Here is a 22369-nt window from a genome sequence, read left to right on the forward strand (position 1 = left end):
TTCCACAGCATTTTACCCACAGCAGATCTCTGAAAGTTGGAATCAATGCTCTCAAACACAGCCACGGCTTTATCAACTAAGTTTATGCAATATTCTAAATCCCTTCTTGTCATGTCAACAATCTGCACATTTCCACTAGGAATGACTCCATCTGAAGAAACTACTTGCTTTGTACATCCACAAGAAGCAAGTCTTCATCCATTAAGGTTTTATCCTGAGATTGCAGCAATTCAGTCATATCTTCAGTCTCTACTTCTAATTGAGTTCTCTTACTATTTCCATTATGTCTGAAGTTACTCTCTCCACTGAAATTTTAATCACCTCAAAGGCATTCATGAAGGTTTGGATATACTTTTTCCCAAATCCAGTTAATGTTAGTATCTTTACATCTTCCAAACATATCATGAATGTTCTTAATGACATCCAGAACATTGAATCCATTCTGGAAGCTTTTAATTTCCTTTGCCCAGATACATCAAAGAAATCACTAACTACAACAGCCATAGCTTTACAAAACATATTTTTAAAATAATAACATCTGAAACTTGAAATGATACCTTGATCTATAGGCTGCAGAATGGATGGGGAATGTGATTGCTCTGTTGTGTTAGCAGGCATAAAAACAGCACAAATCTTGTGGTATATCTCCATTAGAACTCTTGGGTGACCAGGTGAATTGTCAATAAGTAATCATACTTTGAAAGAAATCATTTTATCTTCTTTTCTTTCTTTTCATTTATTTTTTTCTGAGCAGTAGATCTCAACAGTGGGCTTAAAATATTTAGTATACCATGCTTCCTAGGTGGCACTAATGGTAAAGAACCCGCCTGTCAATGCAAGAGATATAAGAGACATAGGCTTGGGTTGGGGAGCCCTGAGTTGGGAAGATTCCCCTGGAGTAGGCATGGCAACCCTCTCTAGTATTCCTGCCTGGAGAATAACATGGACAGAGGAAGCCTGGCAGGCAACAGTCCACAGGGTAGCACAGAGTTGGACACATCTGAAGCAACTTAGCAACAGCAACATGTTGTAAACAGATGCGCTATCCTCTACACTGTTGTTTCACTTATAGAGCAGAGGCAAAGTAGATTTAGCATACTTCTTAAGGGCCCTAGAATGTTCAAAGTGGTAAATGAGCATTGGCTTCAATTATAGCCACGAGCTACATTAGGCCCTAACAAGAGAGTCAGTCAATCCCTTGAAGATTTGAAGTGAGGCAAACCCTCTCCTTTGAAACTTTGACTTCTCTTTAATTATGGGAGTCCTAGTCTTTTTCCAATATAAGGCTATTTCACCCATATTGAAAATTTGTTTCTTAGTATAACTAAATTTATTGTTTTGAGTACTGTAGTTTCTTACTAACTCTTAATATTAGATAGTGTAAAGCATTCAGTGATTTTTCTTCTCTCTCAAAATTGTTTTGGCTAACTTAAGATTTTTTTTAACAATCTCTATATAACTTAGAATCAGTTTGTCTATTAAAAATAAGCCAGCTATTGATCAATTTTAAGAAGAATTGGTAACTTAAAAATACTGGACTTAAAAATACTGAATATTACAATCCATAAGGAAGATATATCTCTCCATCATTTAAGTCTCCTTTAATTTCTCCCTGCATGCAGTGTTTTGTGGTTATCCGTAAGTATCTCTTGCAGTTTTATTTAAAAAAAAAAAAAAATTTCTAAATGGTTTACTCTCTTGATGTTTTTAAGTAATATATATAAATATTTATTTTCTAGTTACAGTTGGTTTTTACAAAATAATATAAATAATCTATGTATATTAATCTTTATCATGTGACCTTCCACTGTATACTCTTAGCTTTTCTTCTGCATATTAAAAAATGGGATGTAAAACATAATGATCACCACAATAAATCTAGTTAACATTTCATTTGTGTATCTTTTTTATTTAAATTTATTTATTTTAATTAGAGGCTAATTACTTTACAATAGTGTATTGGTTTTGCCATACATCAACATGAATCCGCCATGGTATAAACTATTAAGTGATCTGTGAATAGGATGCTTTTATTTTATTTTTCATTTCAATCAGTACAATTTTATTACATAGATTAGAACTTCCAGTACATTACTGAATCTGCCATAACCAAAAATATAGTGAATTACATAATCACAAGGACACAAATAGCAAACAGTGTCAGTGGGATAGTTTCAATTATCTGACTGATGTTTGTGTAGCTAAAGCTATTAAGTGTTCTTTTAGCAGACACATGTCAACTGGTCATTGCAATTGAAGCAGAGTGATATTAACTAAGGAATTCATGTCTTCAAGTATAATTTAAATAGTCTCTCAAAGGCTTTCTAGGAAAATAAAATAAGAATGCATAAAGCTCTTCTTTGTGATAGTATCATAGGTAGGTAAAGTCTGTGCCCTCCAATGTTATTTGTTGTTATATAAAAAAATAAACATTCATTTATGCATGAACTTCTGATCAAGTAATCCCACACTGACCAAGTGATCCCACACTTTGCCTTTCCAGAATTAATTCACTACTTTTTCAATTGCTATTGAGTTAATCCTACCTCTTCTTAGAAAAATCTTTTTATAAATATTATCATTATTACAATGCTAGCTCAACATTCAGAAAACGAAGATCATGGCATCTGGTCTCATCACTTCTTGAGAAATAGATGGGGAAACAGTGGAAACAGTGGCAGACTTTATTTTTTTAGGGGGTGGCCTCCAAAATCACTGAAGATGGTGATTGCAGCCATGAAATTAAAAGACACTTACTTCTAGGAAGGAAAGTTATGACCAACCTAGATAGCATATTAAAAACCAGAGACATTACTTTGCCAACAAAGGTCCATCTAGTCAAGGCTATGGTTTTTCCAGTAGTCATGTATGGATGAGAGAGTTGGACTGTGAAGAAAGCTGAGCACTGAAGAATTGATGCTTTTAAACCGTGGCCTGGCGTGCTGTGATTCATAGGGTCGGAAAGAGTCAGACACGACTGAGCGACTGAACTGAACTGAACTAATCCTACATTACAGTATATCAGGATATAGTGGTGGTGGAGGTTTAACCACTGAGTCGTGTCTGACTCTTGTGTGCCCACGGACTGTAGTCCACTAGGCTCTTCTGTCCAAGCTCCTCTGTCCTCTTGCTCCAAGCAAGAATACTGGAATGAGTTGCCATTTCCCTCTCCAGGGGATATTCGTAACTCAGGGATTGAGCCAGTGTCTCCCACAAGGCAGGTGGATTCTTTATTGTCTGAGTCACCAGGGAAGCTCATATCAGAATGTGTGTGTGTGTATATGTGTGTGTGTGTGTGTATATATATATATATATATATATATATATATATATATTCTTTAGGAAGCTAATGCTGATATTCAGCTTAAAGAAGGGTCAAATCTTCAAGTATCTTTGTGAAAAATAAGGAACTTTCACATTAAGGAGTCATGAAATAAGAGCTCTACCATCCTTCAGTTAGCCCTACAATTATATAAGAAAATTTTATTTCACGGGAATATTTAGGATTTTACACTTTAAATTTTGTCATTTAATTTGTTCAAGGAATCAAGGTAAAGCAGAAAATGTTGGGATAAATTAATTTTTCTACCCCAATTTGAAAAATGCATGGTTATGCTCAAATCTCCCCTAATGTGCTAAGTTGACGACAATATATATATTTTTACATTGATATGCAGCTTTATTTCACTGGCTGATTTCTCAGACTGTAACCCAGTATTTGGAAATCTAATGCAATCAGGGATGCCTCTCTTGTATTAATGAGACTATGCTGTAATTCCTTTGATTGTATTGGCTGTAATTATGAATGCATTGGGAGACAGAGACTACTGAGACCATCTCTAGATTTCTTTATTCTCTAACAAATGCAGTATCAAACAATGTTCAGTTATTATTTACTCAAATTTGACCTCTCCTCCTAAATCACCAATTTTGTGATTCATCAATTTTATAAATGATCCTGGTTCTTAGACCCATCTTTGATTCCTAACATGTTGACCAAATCAGTTCAGTGGTACAGATTGATTCCAGTATAAATCCACAATGTTCACCCTCCAAAGGATCATCATCCCTGACCAATATTTTTACTTTTTTCAGTTGGTTAGACCACCCTTCTGCTCTCTACACTCTTTCTGCTTCTCAAATGGCTCATTTGCTTTACCTTCCTATTTTTCACTTTCATTAGATGACCTTATTTCAGTGATTATGGAGAATCATTGAAGAATTCTAATGAGAATATTTTCATTTTTATACACAAAAAATATAAAATTCATCCAACCACATTTTCATCCTTTCTTAGTATTAAAAGTGATGGTAAACTTCTCTATTTTTGCCAAAGATCTCAGGCACATAGTATAAAGCAGGGTACAAAAATTTTAGGTAGAGATTTTGGTCTTGAAGGAAAATTAAAGATCTCAAAGAATGAAATTAAGGTTATGCCCTTGAGGGAACATAATCTATCTTAATTGGATTATAAGAATTATTTTAAAAATACTCTAGGGAATATTCCTAAGAAACACATTATAATTCTTCCTATGTTGCTTTAGAAAATATGGTAAGTCAGTTTTACAAGTAAGTTATTGTCTACATTTGTTCACTAAAAATAGTGTTTTTTTTAAATTTTGTGTGAAGATTAATATTCTCACTATATTGAAAATTTATTTTCACCATTTATATTTGGTTTTTTTATTCAAAGGTTAATATTTCATGACATGTCTAAAAAATCAAGTATTATATACATGCTCTTCTGATGTGTATGTGAAAACTAAATTTACAAAGCCTTAAGGTGAAATTCTTGAGGCATAATGTTTCCAGTTATATCTTAATTTTAAAAAAACAACAACAACAACAGAAATAACTCCAGTTGGGAGCTAAGTCCACACTTAAATATTAACCTAATGTGCTTTCCTAAACAAATATGTTCTGAAGTGTGTCAGTTTTAAAAAATAATGGAGACAAATTCCTATTCAGATATTTGAATGCTTTATTTACTGTTCAAATTCTGCCTTCTCAGGCTTTCTCTGAATGACCATCTAAAAGCACTCCACCTTTAATTTTATTCATAGTGTTTTCTTCCAAGTGACATGCTGCTGTAAACATTTGTCTATGTGCTCAATGTCTATTACTTTGCTTACAATATGTGCTTCACAATGATAGGTAAGTTGCTCACTCATGTAACCCAGAAGTTAGAACAAGAAAAAAAAAATACGCCTCCATAAATAATGAGTGGGTAAATTTAAAAAGCAGAAAGAATGATTCTTCATTCTGTACCTTCTTAGCCATATGTTAAGAGATACATCTACTAATTCAACGTCTTCTGAATGAAATTAAGCCAGACAAGTATGGGTTTCAGGAGTGAACATGTCTTCTATTGTGTGTCGAAAATAAGGTATCAGAGCTGCAGGGACCGTAGAAACTGCATCCTCCATTTGTCCATTTGAATGATGCCACTGACCTGCTGCTTTCCAGACCTAGTTTTCATTCTTTTGGCTTTCTTTTTCACCGAATTTGAAAAAAAAAATACCGAATGTGAAGTTTTCCAAGAAAACAGGTTTAATTTTGTATGTGTATACATGATTTACAAATAAGAAAGGAAAAGGGAATGTGTGAGTTTGTGAGTGTGTGTTTCCAACATATATAGAAAGATATATCACAAAGAGATAAGGTGCAAATATTTACATAGATGCTCTGATGCACTGGTTGAGAAGAGTAATTTCCTTATAGAGAAATAGATCAAAAGTAAATGACAAAAGAATGGAATAAATGCAGAATCAAGATCAGACAGAATTCTTCACTTTACCACTTTCAGCTTTTAAGGGATGAGAATATCTCTTTCCCTAACCACACTGTAGTGACTGAATTCATTCTCCTGAGACTCACAGATGACCCAGTGTTACAGAAAACCCTTGTTTGGGGTGTTCCTGGTGATCTACCTAATCACACTGGCAGGAAATCTGAGCATGATCTTGCTGATCAGGACCAATCCCCACCTCCAGATTCCCATGTATTTCTTCCTCATCCACCTCTCCTTTGTAGACCTTTGCTATTCCTCCAATGTTACTCCAAATATGCTGCACAATTTCCTCTCAGACCAGAAGACCATCTCCTATGCTGGATGCTTCACACAGTGTCTTCATTGCCCTCGTGATCACTGAACTTTATCTCCTTGCTTCAGTGGCCTTGGACCGCTATGTAGCCATCTGCAGCCCTCTACATCACAGCACCAGGATGTCCAAGGATTTTTTGCATCTTTCTACTCACAGTCCCTTATACTTGTGGATTCCTCAATGGTCTCTGTCAGGCACTGCTGACCTTTAATTTGTCCTTCTGTGACTCCCTTGAGATCAACCATTTCTACTGTGCTGATCCTCCTCTGATAATGTTGGCCTGCTCTGACACTTATGTCAAAAAGATAGCAATGTTTGTGGTTGCTGGTTTCACTCTCTCAAGCTCTTTGTTCATCACTCTCCTGTCTTATGTTTTCGTCATTGCACCTATCTTGGTGGTTTGTTCTGTGGAAGGCAGGCACAAAGCCTTTTATACCTGTGGTTCCCACCTGGCAATAGTCACTCTATTTTATGGAACCCTCTTCTGCATGTACTTGAGGCCTCAATCTGAGAAGTCTATACAGGAGTCCAAAATATTTGCAGTCTTTTATAGTTTTTTGAGCCCAATGTTGAACCCATTGATCTACAGTATGAGGAACAGGGATGTGAGCCAAGCCATGCAGCAATTGATTAAGAGAAATCTTTCATAAAATTGCAGTTTAAGCATCTGTTCATTTGATATGACTAAATGTCCATGACAGCCTTGTGGTTTAGAGATTAGAAATGAGTAACACAGAGCTTTAACTGTGATAGAATTCCAGATCCTTTTTTTTTTTTTTTTTTGAGGATAAGGATCATTTAGTCATTGGGACATAACGTATAGCAATCTCTTCTTTTGGTTAAGCAAAGAGCTTTGTTTCACTCTTAGCCAACAGAATATTCTGATGTCAAGATTTATATCCAGTTTGAAAATGTGTTTTAAAATCTTGTAAAGTACTTAACATTTTGCCTAAATTTTATAGTCTTGAAAACCACTGTGACTTTCAGGACCCAAATTTAAACTCAGTCTTTGCAACTCTCTTAATCCAATGGTTGACCTATTTGGAGTCTCATTTTTTAACATTCTACTTATTGACCTCTATTTGTGATTTATGTTTTTGTACTTTGTAAGTCTTTGGGTGAAAATCACCTTAGAAATTCTTGAGAGTATGCATCAACATGTATGAAAATAATCATAAGTAATACAATTATATTTGAATTCTCACTTTTATGTCTTTATGCATTAAATTCTAACAAATGAACTAAGTGAGAAAATGATCATCTCCATTTATAAGCTTTACTTTCTTATACACAGAGAGACTAAATGACCTGCCCATAGTCATCCAGCCACTTAGTTGTACAAGGCAATTTGATTCCAAATTCTCTCTCTTTCCAATTCATATTGAAGCTGTTAAACCTCTTTTGTGTGCATGCTAAGTTACTTCAGTTGTGTCTGACTCTTTGTGATGTAATGGGCTCCTCTGTCCATGGGATTCTCCAGGCAAGAATACTGGAGTGGGTTGTCATGCCCTCCTCCAGAGGACCTTCCTGACCCAGGATTGAAGCCACATCTCTTACTTCTCCTGCTTTGGCAGGTGTTTTCTTTAGCACTAGAACCACCTGAGAAACCAGCTAAACCCCTTATTACACAGCAAATACTGGGTGAGATATTGGGGGTGATGAACTGACCAGGTTATTGCCATAAATGATCTGCATTTACTCAGCTTAATTTGTTGGTAATATAATAGAACTGTCTTGTTCTTCCATGTAAAGTAGGCAATTTTGATACATGGAAGGTATATTTTGACTGTATTTTATGAATATATTTTCCAGATTATAAAACAACAATGTTCATTAAAAATGACTAGAAAATAAAAACAGATGTGAAGAAATAACTTTTATGAGTTATGTGTTCTACACCAATGAATGATTTTTCTTTGTGTTTTTAAATATTCCTACTCAATAATTTTATGTACATATACTATTATAATTGATAAAAAATTGGGATTATTTGCTATATATAAATCTTAACATTGAATTTCATTTGATAGTATAAGGTTTGCATTTTAAAAATACTATTTTTGGTGAACACCACTTTAATGCAGTGAATATTAACAATTAAATCACACTTTAACTTCATTACAAAAATAATTCATATTAATTGTAGAAAAACAAAGAAATCTGAAAATATATCAAACAATGTTTTCCCTGTATTGTAACCTATTTCAGCCAACTTTTTATTAAGCATTCCCTTATTTTCCCACTAATTTGTGATATTATCTTTCATTGTACATTTATGAATCCAGTTCTGTCTCTTTCTTCTATTTTTGACCAAGTTGTATATGCATTTTAAATCAAATTCTTATCACTAATGTAGATTTTAAATGTATTTTAATTTCTGGTAGACAAATTCCATCTTTATTGTTTTTTTTTTTTTTGCTTTTAATTTTGTCTTCAGTTCAGTTCAGTTCAGTTGCTCAGTTGTGTCTGACTCTTTGAAACCCTATGGACTGCAGCATGCCAGGCTTCCCTCATGAGTTTGAGTAGGAATCAATGTCAATTGATTCCATGATGGCATTCAACCATCTCATCCTCTGTCATCCCCTTGTCCTACTGCCTTCAATCTCTCCCAGGATCAGGGTCTTTTTAAAAGTCACTTCTTCATATCAGGTGGACTAGACAGAACTTTCTTTGCAAAGTAATCTCTTTGCTTTTTAATATGCTATCTAAGTTGGTCATAACTTTTGTTACAAGGAGCAAGCATCTTTCAATTTCATGGCTGCAGTCACCACCTGCAGTGATTTTGGAGCCCCAAACAATAAAATCTCACACTGTTTCCATTGTTTCCCCATCTATTTACCATGAAGTGCTGGGACTGGATGCCATGATCTTAGTTTTCTGAATGTTGAGTTTAAACTAACTTTTTCACTCTCCTCTTTCACTTTCATCAAGAGGCTCTTTAGTTCTTCTTCACTTTCTGTCATAAGGGTGGTGTCATCTGCATATCTGAGATTATTGATGTTTCTCCCAGCAATCTTGATTCTAGCTTATGCTTCATCCAACCTGGCATTTTGCATGATGTACTCTGCATATAAGTTAAATAAGCAGGGTGACAAAATATAGCCTTGGGATACTCCTTTTCCAATTTGGAACCAGTCTGTTGTTCCATGTCCAGTTCTAACTGTTGCTTCTTGACCTGAATACAGATTTCTCAGGTGGCAGGTCATATGATCTGGTATTCCCATCTTTTTCAGAATTTTCCACAGTTTACTGTGATCCACACAATCAAAGGCTTTGGCATGGCCAATAAAGCAAAAGCAGAATTTTGTCTTCAGTTCAGTTCAGTTGCTCAGTCGTGTCCAACTGTTTGCAACCCCATGAATTGCAGCACGCCAGGCCTCCCTGTCCATCACCAACTCCCGGAGTTCACTCAGACTCATGTCCATCGAGTGCGTCATGCCATCCAGCCATCTCATCCTCTGTCATCCCCTTCTCCTCTTGCTCCCAATCCCTCCCAGCATCAGAGTCTTTCCAATGAGTCAACTCTTTGCATGAGGTGGCCAAAGTACTGGAATTTCAGCTTTAGCATCATTCCTTCCAAAGAAATCCCAGGGCTGATCTCCTTCAGAATGGACTGGTTGGATCTCTTTGCAGTCCAAAGGACTCTCAAAAGTCTTCTCCAACACCACAATTCAAAAGCATCAATTCTTTGGCTTAGGATAGTACAAATTAGATATTTCTACAACAGATTAGTTCCAAATAGAAAAAGGAGTACGTCACGGCTGTATACTGTCACCCTGCTTATTTAACTTATATGCAGAGTACATCATGAGAAACGCTGGGCTGGAAGAAGCACAAGCTGGAATCAAGATTGCTGGGAGAAATATCAATAACCTCAGATATGCAGATGACACCATCCTTATGGCAGAAAGTGAAGAGAAACTAAAAAGCCTCTTGATGGAAGTGAAAGAGGAGAGTGAAAAAGTTGGCTTAAAGCTCAACATTCAGAAAACGAAGATCATGACATCTGGTCCCACCACTTCATGGGAAATAGATGGGGAAACAGTGGAAACAGTGTCAGACTTTATTTTGGGGGGCTCCAAAATCACTGCAGATGGTGATTCCTGCCATGAAATTAAAAGACGCTTACTCCTTGGAAGGAAAGTTATGACCAACCTAGATAGCATATTCAAAAGCAGAGACATTACTTTGCCAACAAAGGTCCAACTAGTCAAGGCTATGGTTTTTCCAATAGTCATGTATTGATGTAAGAGTTGGACTGTGAAGAAAGCTGAGAACAGAGGAATTGATGCCTTTGAACTGTGGTTTTGGAGAAGACTCTTGAGAGTCCCTTGGACTGCAAGGAGATCCAACCAAGGAGAAAACAAATGATATATTAATACAGGCAGCCCTCACTTTGCATATCTCCTGTAATTGAAACCATGGAACCTAGAAATGTGTCCTTGCTTTTGGTGGATTTCAGTGACCACAGCTCTGTATTAAGTGAGGACTACCTGCACTAAGTACTCCCTTAGGCACAGGCAGATGCCTGACAGTCCAATGGCTGGACGTTTGTAACTAGAACCCCTGGAAGGGTGAATTGGCTCTGATCACAAAGGGGAATTTGACTCTCATGCAACGTATTTTTCATTAGAATGTATACATACAATAAAATGAATATCACAGATTTTTAGAAAAAGACATACCATTTTATATAGTTTTTTTATGAGAAAAGGAATCATCAGTTTATGCATTATGATAATTTTATAGTATACTAGGATTAAGAAACAATAAACAATGTTTATTAACCCATGCCCAAATTTCCCACAGTAAACAATCATTTGTTTCATAAGCAAGAACCAAACTAACAAAAAGCCTACTTTCAATATAATCCAGATCACAAGTCATAAAATTAAAGAACTTCTGTTTATTGTGGGCTTCCCTGGTGGCTCAGACAATAAAAATCTGCCTGCAGTACAGGAGACAGGGATTTGATCCCTGAGTTAGAAAGATCCCCTGGAGAAGGGAATGCTACTCACTCCAGTTTTCTTGCCTGGAGAATCTCAGAGCCAGAGGAGCCTGGCAGGCTGTAGTCTATGAGGTAGCAAAGAGTCAGATACAACTGAGCAACTAACGGTTTCACTTCTTCTTTCTTATGCATTGTTATAATTTCAATGTGAAATTAGGAAAAGCAGAGCTTGAAAATCTGTCCTATAAAAGGATTGAGCTGCACGATTATCTATGTTCTTTAGTAATTAAATCATGTCTGACTCTTTTGTGACCTCATGAGCTGTAGTCTATCAGGTTCCTCTGTCCACAGAATTCTCCAGGCAAGAATACTGGAATGTGTTGCCATTTTCTTCACCAGGGGCATCTTCCTGACCCAGTGATGGAACCTGCATCTCTTGCATTGCAGGTAGATTCTTTATTGTCTCAGCCACTAGGGAAGCCCCATGATTATTCAGGTTTCTTCTAATACAAGCTTCTATTATCACCCCCACCTTAAAAATATTGTGCTCTGAATAGGTTGATTTCTTCAATTTGTTGGTAATTGTCAACTGGGTGATCAGGGCAAGTAAATATCAATCTCTGTCCACAATGTTTTGATCTGGAAAACAAATTTATATTTCATTGAGAAGTTTGCTGTTCAACACAAAACTTGCCCAAAAGAATTTTATATTTTATTTTATTTATTTCATTTCCTCAAGCCTAAATATCATCATCAGGTACCTAACACACCATGACACTGAGAAGAAGTAAAAAATTAAAGTGAGTTCCAACAAATAGGGTCTGACAGATCAATGTTTTCTATGTTAAATGTAATCTACTATATTCACACATCATACAATAGAATGAACACTCACGATCATGTTGAGGATTCAGGAGAACTTGAGTAACTGGTTACTGGTGGTGATTTCACACATCACTACATTCAAAAAGGAGGAAGTATAAAGAATAGCAAGGGTAGCATTTTGGAAATGTATATTAGCATAGTAAATGATCAAAAACAATAATTCATATGAATAAATATTTTCTTTCCTTTTTTAAATTGAAGTCATTTATTATTCTCCTCTTGCCATGCCAGAAGTGTGGTGATTTTCTGCTCATTAGAGCTGGAAAATCATATTTTCCAAGCTGGAGTCTCCCTTTTAATTAAACATTTCATGCATAATTAAAGTATACATGAAGATACTCTATTTTAAATATTTCATCTTACAAAATTACAAACAAATAAGATAAAAAGCATGTATTTTCATTTCAAAAGAAATCACTTGAAAAGGGGATGTTTCCTAAAAGAGCAAAAATAAATATGCATCATTGCAATTTAATAATATTATGTTCTTAAAATTGACATTCAGGAACAATCTTTTTACCTTTTGTTTTATTATATAGTTTGTATTTATATATATTAATTTTTATCTTATATTGGAGCATATTAATAGTTGAAGTACAATTTTGTGTTAGTTTCAGATGTATAGCAATGTGATTTACCTCTACATATACATATATCTATTATTTTTCAGATTCTTTTCCTATAAAGTTATTAAAGAATACTGAATTCCCTGTGCTATACAGTATGTCCTTGTTGGTTGTCTATTTTACATTTAGTATAGTAGTGTGCATATATTAATCCCAAACTCCTAATTCACTACCCACACCCCCGCCCCACCCCCCAGTCACCTTTCCCCTCTGATAACCATAGGTTTGTTTTCAAAGTCTGTGAGCCTATTTCTGTTTTGTAAATAGGTTCTTTTATACCATATTTTAGATCCCACCAATACGTGATATCATGTGATAATTTGTCTCTCTGTCTGACTTACCTCACTTACTATGATAATCTCTAAGTCCATTCATGTTACTACAAATTACATTGTTTTATTCTTTTTATGGCTGAGTAGTCTCTGTCAGTTTACATTTAGGTTACTTTCATATCTTGACTATTGTAATATTTTCTTCAAGAGGGTAAATTAAAAACTTCCTAAATATTAAAAGGAAGTGATGTACTAAAATGCTTTGTTGAATGTTACGAATGTTGTTATACTATGATTTTAAAAATATATATCGATTTCAAAGAGTATCAAGTGATCCAGAATATGATATAAAATTCTTCTGTAAGAAAGGAAAATTCTAAATCAGGAAAGGGTATCTCCTACTGAGAGGGGAATCTGCCTTGTCTAAAAGAAACAGATTAAACAAATAATGGAAACATTTAAAATTATGAAATACTAAACTATATGTTGAAATAATGAAGTATATATTGTTTTGTATTCCCAAGAAGTAGACTTAAATATAAACCAAATGTCCTGTAAGAAAGAAAAAGTCAGAATTAGAGATTCTTTAGAGAAGATAATCAGGTCTCATTAAAGGAAAGTGTATATTGTTGTTCAGTCGTTCAGTCATGTTTGACTGCAACCCCATAGACCATAGCATGCCAAGGCTTCCCTGTCCTTTACCATCTCCCAAAGTTTTCTCAAACTCATATTCATTGTGTTGATGATGCCATCCAACCATCTCACTCTCCATTGTCCCCTTCTTCTGCCTTCAACTTTTTCCCAACATCAGCGTCTTTTCCAATGAGTCAGCTCTTCACAACAAGTGGCCAAAATATTGGAGCTTCAGCTTCAGCATCAGTCTTTCCAATGAATATTCAGGGTTGATTTCCTTTAGGATTGACTAGTTTGATCTCCTTGCTGCCCAAGGAATCTCAAGAATCTTCTCCAGCATCACACTTCAAAGTCATCAGTTCTTTGGTGCCCAGCCTTTTTTATTGCCCAGATCTCATATATGTACATAACTACTAGAAAAACCATTGCTTTGACTATATGGACCTTTGTAGTCAAAGTGATGTTTCTACTCTTTAATACACTGTCTAAGATTGTCATAGCTTTTCTTCCGAGGAACAAGTGTTTTTTTTTTTTTTTTTTTTTTTTTAATTTCATGGCTGCAGTCACTGTCCACATGATTTTGGAGCCTAAGGAAATAATGTCTGTCACTGTTTCCATTGTTTCCCCATCTATTTGCTATGAAGTGATGCAACTAAATGCTATGATCTTTATTTTTTGAATGTTGATTTTTAAGCCAGTTTTTTCATTCTTTCTCCTTCTCTTTATATATATTTATCAGTATTTATTTACCACATGAATATATAGACCATGTGAAAGTAAATAATTTTTCCATTCAGGAAACACATTGTAATATATGTCACTTTTCTGGTAAGAGTAGCTCAGGCATCCTCAACATCACTGACCTGGGAAGAGAAAGGAAGAAGTATCTGCTAAGTAATCAGTGAAATGCGTTCTTGAGACTAAAACTGTGATCCTACATAATCATAAAAGCTGTTCTGCTGTTGTATTTCTCACCAGTCATCATTTCCAAATGCTTTTCCCAGTTACAGTTTCCATATTTATAAATTATTATTGTTTTTCCAGAGAATTGCATTCAGACAGACCTGCAAAGAACACTTTTGGATTGTTTTGGGGACTATTTTTACATTGGGGGACTGTTGAAATAGAACTTTTCTCCCTTATACCAAGGTTTTTCACAATTACTCTTCTCAAACCCTGTTTCACATTCCAACACTGTAGATAAATGGGTTCAGCATGAAACTCACAAAAGTACAAATCAGTGCCACAATGTTTATCTTGTTCAACAGATCACTCATTTGCTAATCTCAGATACACACCTCTATAAAACATAGAGACAGCTGTCAGGTGGGAATCACAGGTGGAGAAGACTTTGTGTTGCCCTTCACTGGAATGGATCCTCATAATGGAGATGAAAATGGAAACATAGATGAGGATGGTGAGTAGGATTAACCTGTGAGGTTAATCCCTGTGAACACAAACAAGGTAGTTTGCTTTATCTAAGTGTCAGAACATGTCAACATTAAGAGGGGTGGATCAGCACAGTAGAAATGGTTTATGGCGTTGGATCCACAAAAGGACAAGCGGGAGGTCAATATTACCTGCATTGTGCCCACCATAGACCCCCAGATAGGGGAAAGTGACCAGGCAGATGCACCGTGACATGGACATTCTTCTGTTGTAATGCAGGGAATGGCAGATTGCCATGTACCTGTCCTTTGCTATCAAGATTTCAATGCTTAGCTTTGACTAGCTTTTATCTAACTAAGGGAAAATTCCTAACACTGTGCATATATTGTTATTTATTAGCTGTAACTCAGTATTAAACACCCATTGTATCAAACACCTGGTGTGTCCACCAAGCCACAGAATTGAACATGATTGAGCAACTGAACAAAAACAAACACCCAGTGAATAATTTGATCTGCTTTACTCTGAGGAAAGCAAACCTTATCTTTAAATCAATTTTGTGGAGGTAAATTTACATGTAAAAAATTGTGGCAATTTTAAAGTAGTTTGGCAGCAAGCACAACCATTCTGTTATAAGTCAAGTTTTCCAGGCTGCTCTGCAGGTAAGGGGGCCTTCCCAGTTGGCACAATGGTAAAGAATCCATCTTCCAATGCAGCAGATGCAGGAGACACAAGTTCAATCCCTAGGTCGGGAAGATCCTTTGAAGGAGGAAATGGCAACCCACTCTGGTATTCTTGTCTGGAAAATTGCATGGACAGAGGAGCCTTGCAGAATATAGTCCATAGAGTCACAAAGAGTAGGACATGACTAAGTGACTGAACACACACTCATCTGCAGGTAGGGAGAGAGACTGGGAATAATGAAAAAGAAAAAAGCCACAAAATTCACTCTTAGAAATATTTTAACAATTATAAATATATATATGCATCCAACATAGAAGCACCACAATATATAAGACAAATGCTAACAAGTATGAAAGGGGAAATTAACAATAACACAATAATAGTGGGAGACTTTAATATCCCACTCACACCTATGGATAGATCAACTAAACAGAAAATTAACAAAGAAACACAAACTTTAAGTGATATAATAGACCAGTTAGACCTAATTGATATCTATAGTACATGTCACACCAAAACAATGAACTTCACCTTTTTCTCAAGCACACATGGAACCTTCTCCAGGATAGATCACATCCTGGGCCATAAATCTAGCCTTGGTAAATTCAAAAAAATTGAAATCATTCCATGCATCTTTTCTGACCACAATGCAGTAAGATTAGATGTCAATTACAAGATAAAAACTATTAAAAATTCCAACATATGGAGGCTGAACAACACGCTGCTGAATAACCACAAATCACAGAGGAAATCAAAAAAGAAATTAAAATATGCATAGAAACTAATGAAAATGAAAACACAACAACCCAAAACCTGTGGGACACTGTAAAAGCAGTGGTAAGGGGAAGGTTCATAGCAATACAGGCTTACCTCAAGAAACAAGAAAAAAGTCAAATAAATAACCTAACTCTATACCTAAAGCAACTAGAAAAGGAAGAAATGAAGAACCCCAGGGTTAGTAGAAGGAAAGAAATCTTTAAAATTAGGGCAGAAATAAATGCAAAAGAAAGAGACCATAGCAAAAATCAACAAAGCCAAAAGCTGGTTCTTTGAGAAGATAAATAAAATTGACACACCATTAGCCACACTCATCAAGAAACCAAGGGGGAAAAATCAAATCAACAAAATTAGAAATGAAAATGGAGAGATCACAACAGACAACACAGAAATACAAAGGATCATAAGAGACTTTTATCAGCAACTATACGCAAATAAAATGGACAACTTGGAAGAAATGGACAAATTCTTAGAAAAGTACAACTTTCCAAAACTGAATCAGGAAGAAATAGAAAATCTTTACAGACCCATCACAAACATGGAAATTTAAACTGTAATCAGAAATCTTCCAACAAGCAAAAGCCCAAGACCAGACGGCTTCACACCTGGATTCTACCAAAAATTTAGAGAAGAGCTACCACCTATCCTATTCAAACTCTTCCAGAAAATTGCAGAGGAAAGTAAACTTCCAAACTCATTCTATGAGGCCACCATCACCCTAATACCAAAACCCAACAAAGATGCCACAAAAAAATAAAACTACAGGCCAATATCACTGATGAACATAGATGCAAAAATCCTTAACAAGAGTCGAGCAAACAGGACCCAACGATATGTTAAAAAGATCATATATCATGATCAAGTGGGCTTTATCCAAGGGATGCAAGGATTCTTCAATATTCACAAATCAATCAAAGTAATAAACCACATAAACAAATAGAAAACCCTCCAGGAATCAGGAATAGAAGGAACATACCTCAACATAATAAATGCTATATATGACAAACCCACAGCAAACATCCTCAATGGTGAAAAATTGAAAGCATTTCCCGTAAAGTCAGGAACAAGACAAGGGTGTCTATTCTCACCACTACTATTCAACATAGTTTTGGAAGATTTGGCCACAGCAATCAGAGCAGACAAAGAAATAAAAGGAATCCAGATTGGAAAGGAGTAAAACTCTCACTATTTGCAGATGACATGATCCTCTACAAAGAAAACCCTAAAGACTCCACCAGAAAATTACTAGAGCTAATCAATGAATATAGTAAAGTTGCAGGATATAAAATCGACACACAGAAATCCCTTGTACTCCTATGCACTAACAATGAGAAAACAGAAAGAGAAATTAAGGAAACAATTTAATTCACCATTGCAATGAAAAGAATAAAATACTTAGGAATATATCTACCTAAAGAAACTAAAGACCTATATATAAAAAACTATAAAACACTGATGAAACAAATCAAAGAGAACACTAATAGATGGAGAAATATACCATGTTCATGGACCAGAAGAATCAATATAGTGAAAATGAGTATACTACCCAAAGCAATCTATAGATTCAATGCAATCCCTATCAAGCTACCAATGGTATTTTTCACAGAGCTAGAACAAACAATTTCACAATGTGTATGGAAATACAAAAACCTAGAATAGCCAAAGCAATCTTGAGAAAGAAGAACGAAACTGGAGGAATCAACCTGCCTGACTTCAGGCTCTACTACAAAGCCACAGTCATCAAGATAGTGTGTCAGTATGGTACTGACACAAAGAGAGAAATATAGATCAATGGAACAAAATAGAAAGCCCAGAGATAAATCCTCGCACCTATGAACACCTTATCTTTGACGAAGGAGGCAAGCATATACACTGGAGAAAAGATGATCTCTTTAACAAGTGGTGCTGGGAAAACTGGTCAACAACTTGTAAAAGAACGAAACTAGAACACTTTCTAACACCATACGCAAAAATAAATTCAAAATGGATTAAAGATCTAAACGTAAGACCAGAAAATATAAAACTCCTAGAGGAGAACATCAGAGAAGGCGATGGCACCCCACTCCAGTACTCTTGCCTGGAAAATCCCATGGACGGAAGAGCCTTGTAGGCTGCAGTCCATGGGGTCATGAAGAGTTGGACACTACTGAGTGACTTCACTTTCCCTTTTCACTTTCATGCTTTGAAGAAGGAAATGGCAACCCACTCCAGTGTTCCTGCCAGGAGAATCCCAGGGACAGGGGAGCCTGGTGGGCTGCCGTCTCTGGGGTTGCACAGAGTCGGACATGACTGGAGCAACTTAGCAGCAGTAGCAGTAGCAGAGGAGAACATAGGCAAAACACTCTCCGACATAAATCACGGCACAATCCTCTATGACCAACCTCCCAGAATATTGGAAATAAAACCAAAAATAAACAAATGGGACCCAATTAAAATTAAAAGCTTCTGCACAAAAAAGGAAATCTGCTGCTACTGCTGCTAAGTCGCTTCAGTCGTGTCCGACTCTGTGTGACCCCATAGACGGCAGCCCACCAGGCTGCCCTGGCCCTGGGATTCTCCAGGCAAGAACACTGGAGTGGATTGCCATTTCCTTCTCCAATGCATGAAAGTGAAAAGGGAAAGTGAAGTCGCTCAGTCGTGTCCGACTCTTCATGACCCCATGAACTGCAGCCTACCAGGCTCCTCCATCCATGGGATTTTCCAGGCAAGAGTACTGGCATGGGGTGCCATCACCTTCTCTGAAAGGAAATCTAAGCAAGGTGAAAAAATAACCTGCAGAATGGGAGAAAATAATAGCATACGAAGCAACTGACAAAGAATTGATCTCAAAAATATATAATCAACTCCTGCAGCTCAATTCCAGAAAAAAAAAAAAACAACTCAATCAAAGATTGGGCCAAAGAACTAAATAGACATTTCTCCAAAGAAGACATACAGATGGTTAACAAACACATGAAAAGATGCTCAACATCACTCATTATCAGAAAAATGAAAATCAAAACCACAATGAGGTACCATTTCACACCAGTCAGAATGGCTGCTATCCAAATGTCTACAAGCAATACATGTATACCTGTGGCGGATTCATTTTGATATTTGGCAAAACTAATACAATTATGTAAAGTTTAAAAATAAAATAAAATTTAAAAAAAATAAATAAATAAGAAAAAAATTAAATTAAATTAAAAAAAAAATGTTGGAGAGGGTGTGGAGAAAGGGGAATCCTCTTACACTGTTGGTGGGAATGTGAACTAGTACAGCCACTATGGAGAACAGTGTGGAGATTCCTTAAAAAACTGGAAGTAGAACTGCCATATGACCCAGAAATCCCGCTGCTGGGCATACACACCGAGGAAACCAGAATTGAAAGAGACACATGTACCCCAATGTTCATAGCAGCACTGTTTATAATAGCCAGGACATGGAAGCAACCTAGATGTCCATCAGCAGATGAATAGATAAGAAACCTGTGGAATACACAATGGAATATTACTCAGCCATTAAAAAGAATACATTTGAATCAGTTCTAATGAGGTAGGTGAAACTGGAGCCTATTATACAGAGTGAAGTAAGCCAGACAGGAAAACACCAATACAGTATACTAATGCATATATATGGAATTTAGAAAGATGGTAATGATGACCCTATATGTGAGACAGCAAAAGAGACACAGATGTATTGAACAGTCTTTTAGAGTCTGTGAGAGAGGGAGAGGGTGGGATGATATGGGAGAATGTCACTGAAACATGTAAATTATCACATGTGAAATGAATCACCAGTCCAGGTTCTATGCATGATACAGGGTGCTCGGGGCTGGTGCACTGGGATGACCCAGAGGGATGGGCTAGGGAGGAAGGTGGGAGGGGGGTTCAGGATGGGGAACACGTGTACACCCATGGAAGATTCATGTTAATGTATGGCAAAACCAATACAGTATTGTAAAATAAAAAAAAAATAATTAAAAAAATTTAAAAAGAAATATTCTGACTTTTTACTTGAATGAAAACACTCATGGGATTGTCACAAGCCTTCGTTAATATACAGAATTCTGAAAGAGCAATTTTGACCACTTTGTCCTGTTTCTGTTGCTTTTGTGGAGGAGTAGGTTTGAGGAGGCCATTACTCTGCTATTCAAAAGTTGATCTACTTCTGATACAATGTTTTAGAGATTCATTTAAGTTTTATTAGTACTTTGTTCAGTTTTTATTTCTATGTAGTGTCCCATTATGTGGATATATCACAATTTGTTTATCTAAGTATCTGCCTCTATAAGTTTGAATTTCTTTGTGGGTGTATGCCTTCTTATACTCTTGGATAAAATCCTAATACTTACTGAGACATAGTTTTATAGGAAAATTAAGACATTATAAGGCATTTCAGAATAAAAAACTAGTTTTCCAAAGTAGCTGAATCATTTTAAACTTCTTCACATGATATATTATGAGAGTTACAGTGGATTCACATTGTCTTTATAAGACAATGGATATAATTTCTATCCAATGTTGTGTTAGTTTCTACTGTACATCAAAATGAGTCAGCCTTACATATAAGTGTATCCCCTCCCTTTTGGACTTCCTTCTCATTAGGTCACCACAGTGCCTTAAGGAGAGCTCTCTGTGCTATACAGTGTGTTCTCATTGCATGCATGCTCAGCTACTCAACATGTCCTACTCTTCGCAACCTCATGGACCATAGCCTGCCAGACTCCTCAGTCCTTGGGATTTTCCAGGCAAGAATATTGGAGTGGATTTGCCATTTTCTCCTTCAGGGATCTTCCCAACCCAGGAAGCGAACCTGCATGTTTTATGCCTTCTTCATTGGCAGGTGGGTTCTTACAATTAGCGCCACCTGGGAAGGTCTAGTTACCTATTTTATATCAACAGTGTGTATACCTCAATCACACTCTCCCAATTCTTGTTATTAATGAGGATGTGAAGTGGTATCTCAAGGGAGTTACAATTTATATTTCCTTAACAATTATACATATTGAAATTCTTTTCATACGGTTTTTGGCAATTCATATATTTTTGTATATGAAATGTATTAAGATCATAGATTTAAAAAAATTGTCTGATTGCATTTTGATCAGTGAATAGTGGAGGATCTATATGCATTCTGAGTAGGAATCCTTGCCAACATTACTCAGTATGAATATTTTTCCTAGTCTGTGGCTTTCCTAGTCTTTGTGCTCCTCAAAACTCTCCCTTAGTTCACTTTTTTCTATTTCTCACTATCAGTATGTGACCTCACCTTAGCATTTATAGAGAAAATGACATTTAAAAAAATAATTGATATTCTTTCTTCCTTACTGTAATGTAAGTACTAAACTTATCTACCATATTCCCTACTTCCATGGTATTAAAAGTGACGGCTAATGTCTCTCTGCTAAAGATTTCACACACAGTATCAATCCTGTGTATAATGCTATGTAGCAATATTAGCCTCAGAGGAGACTCTAATTCCCAAGGGATCAAGTTAATGTTACAATTTTGAGAAACAAAGGTAATTTTAATTGGCTTTTAGATTTTTTTAACACCCTAGGGACTATACTTAAGAAATACATTATAAATCATCCCCTCTTATTTTTTTCAAAATGTCATAATTTCAGTTTTACAGGTAGGTCATTTGATATACTTGTTCACCAAGTATAAGTTTTTTTTTCTTTTTTTGTGGAGATTAGTATTCACCATATGCCAAAAAAAATGCATTTAAAAGCATCCCACATTCATTTTTCTTCACAATACTTGCTTCTAACTGAGATTAGAGTCTTTTTTAATGGTGAAGATTTCATCAAGTCTAGAAATTGTAAAGGGACCAGGGAAGAAAGTGATACACAGTATTCCTAGGTTCAAATATTTGGCTTAATCATAAGCTCCAGATGTCTTCATTCTTAGTCCTGGGATCACATCAGGAAGAAGATGGCAAGTATACAGAGACAAGAAGTGCCAGAGTGACAGCTCTGCAGCCAGACAGTGCAGAGAGAGCCATCATGCTCACAATACAAAAGGATATGCATTGCCTAAAATAGGAATTCTAATGGTGATGGGTTTC

The 22369-nt window shown here is 36.0% G+C and overlaps 2 pseudogenes; one reads left to right on the forward strand and one right to left on the reverse strand.

Moving 5' to 3' along the window:
• The first annotated feature begins 5740 nt into the window (after window positions 1-5740).
• LOC113882266 lies at window positions 5741-6767 on the forward strand (annotated as a pseudogene).
• Window positions 6768-14497: 7730 nt separating this feature from the next.
• On the reverse strand, window positions 14498-15281 carry LOC113882267 (annotated as a pseudogene).
• Window positions 15282-22369: the final 7088 nt, after the last annotated feature.

Source organism: Bos indicus x Bos taurus, chromosome 23 (genome assembly GCF_003369695.1).
Source record: "Bos indicus x Bos taurus breed Angus x Brahman F1 hybrid chromosome 23, Bos_hybrid_MaternalHap_v2.0, whole genome shotgun sequence".
Taxonomy (NCBI): domain Eukaryota; kingdom Metazoa; phylum Chordata; class Mammalia; order Artiodactyla; family Bovidae; genus Bos; species Bos indicus x Bos taurus.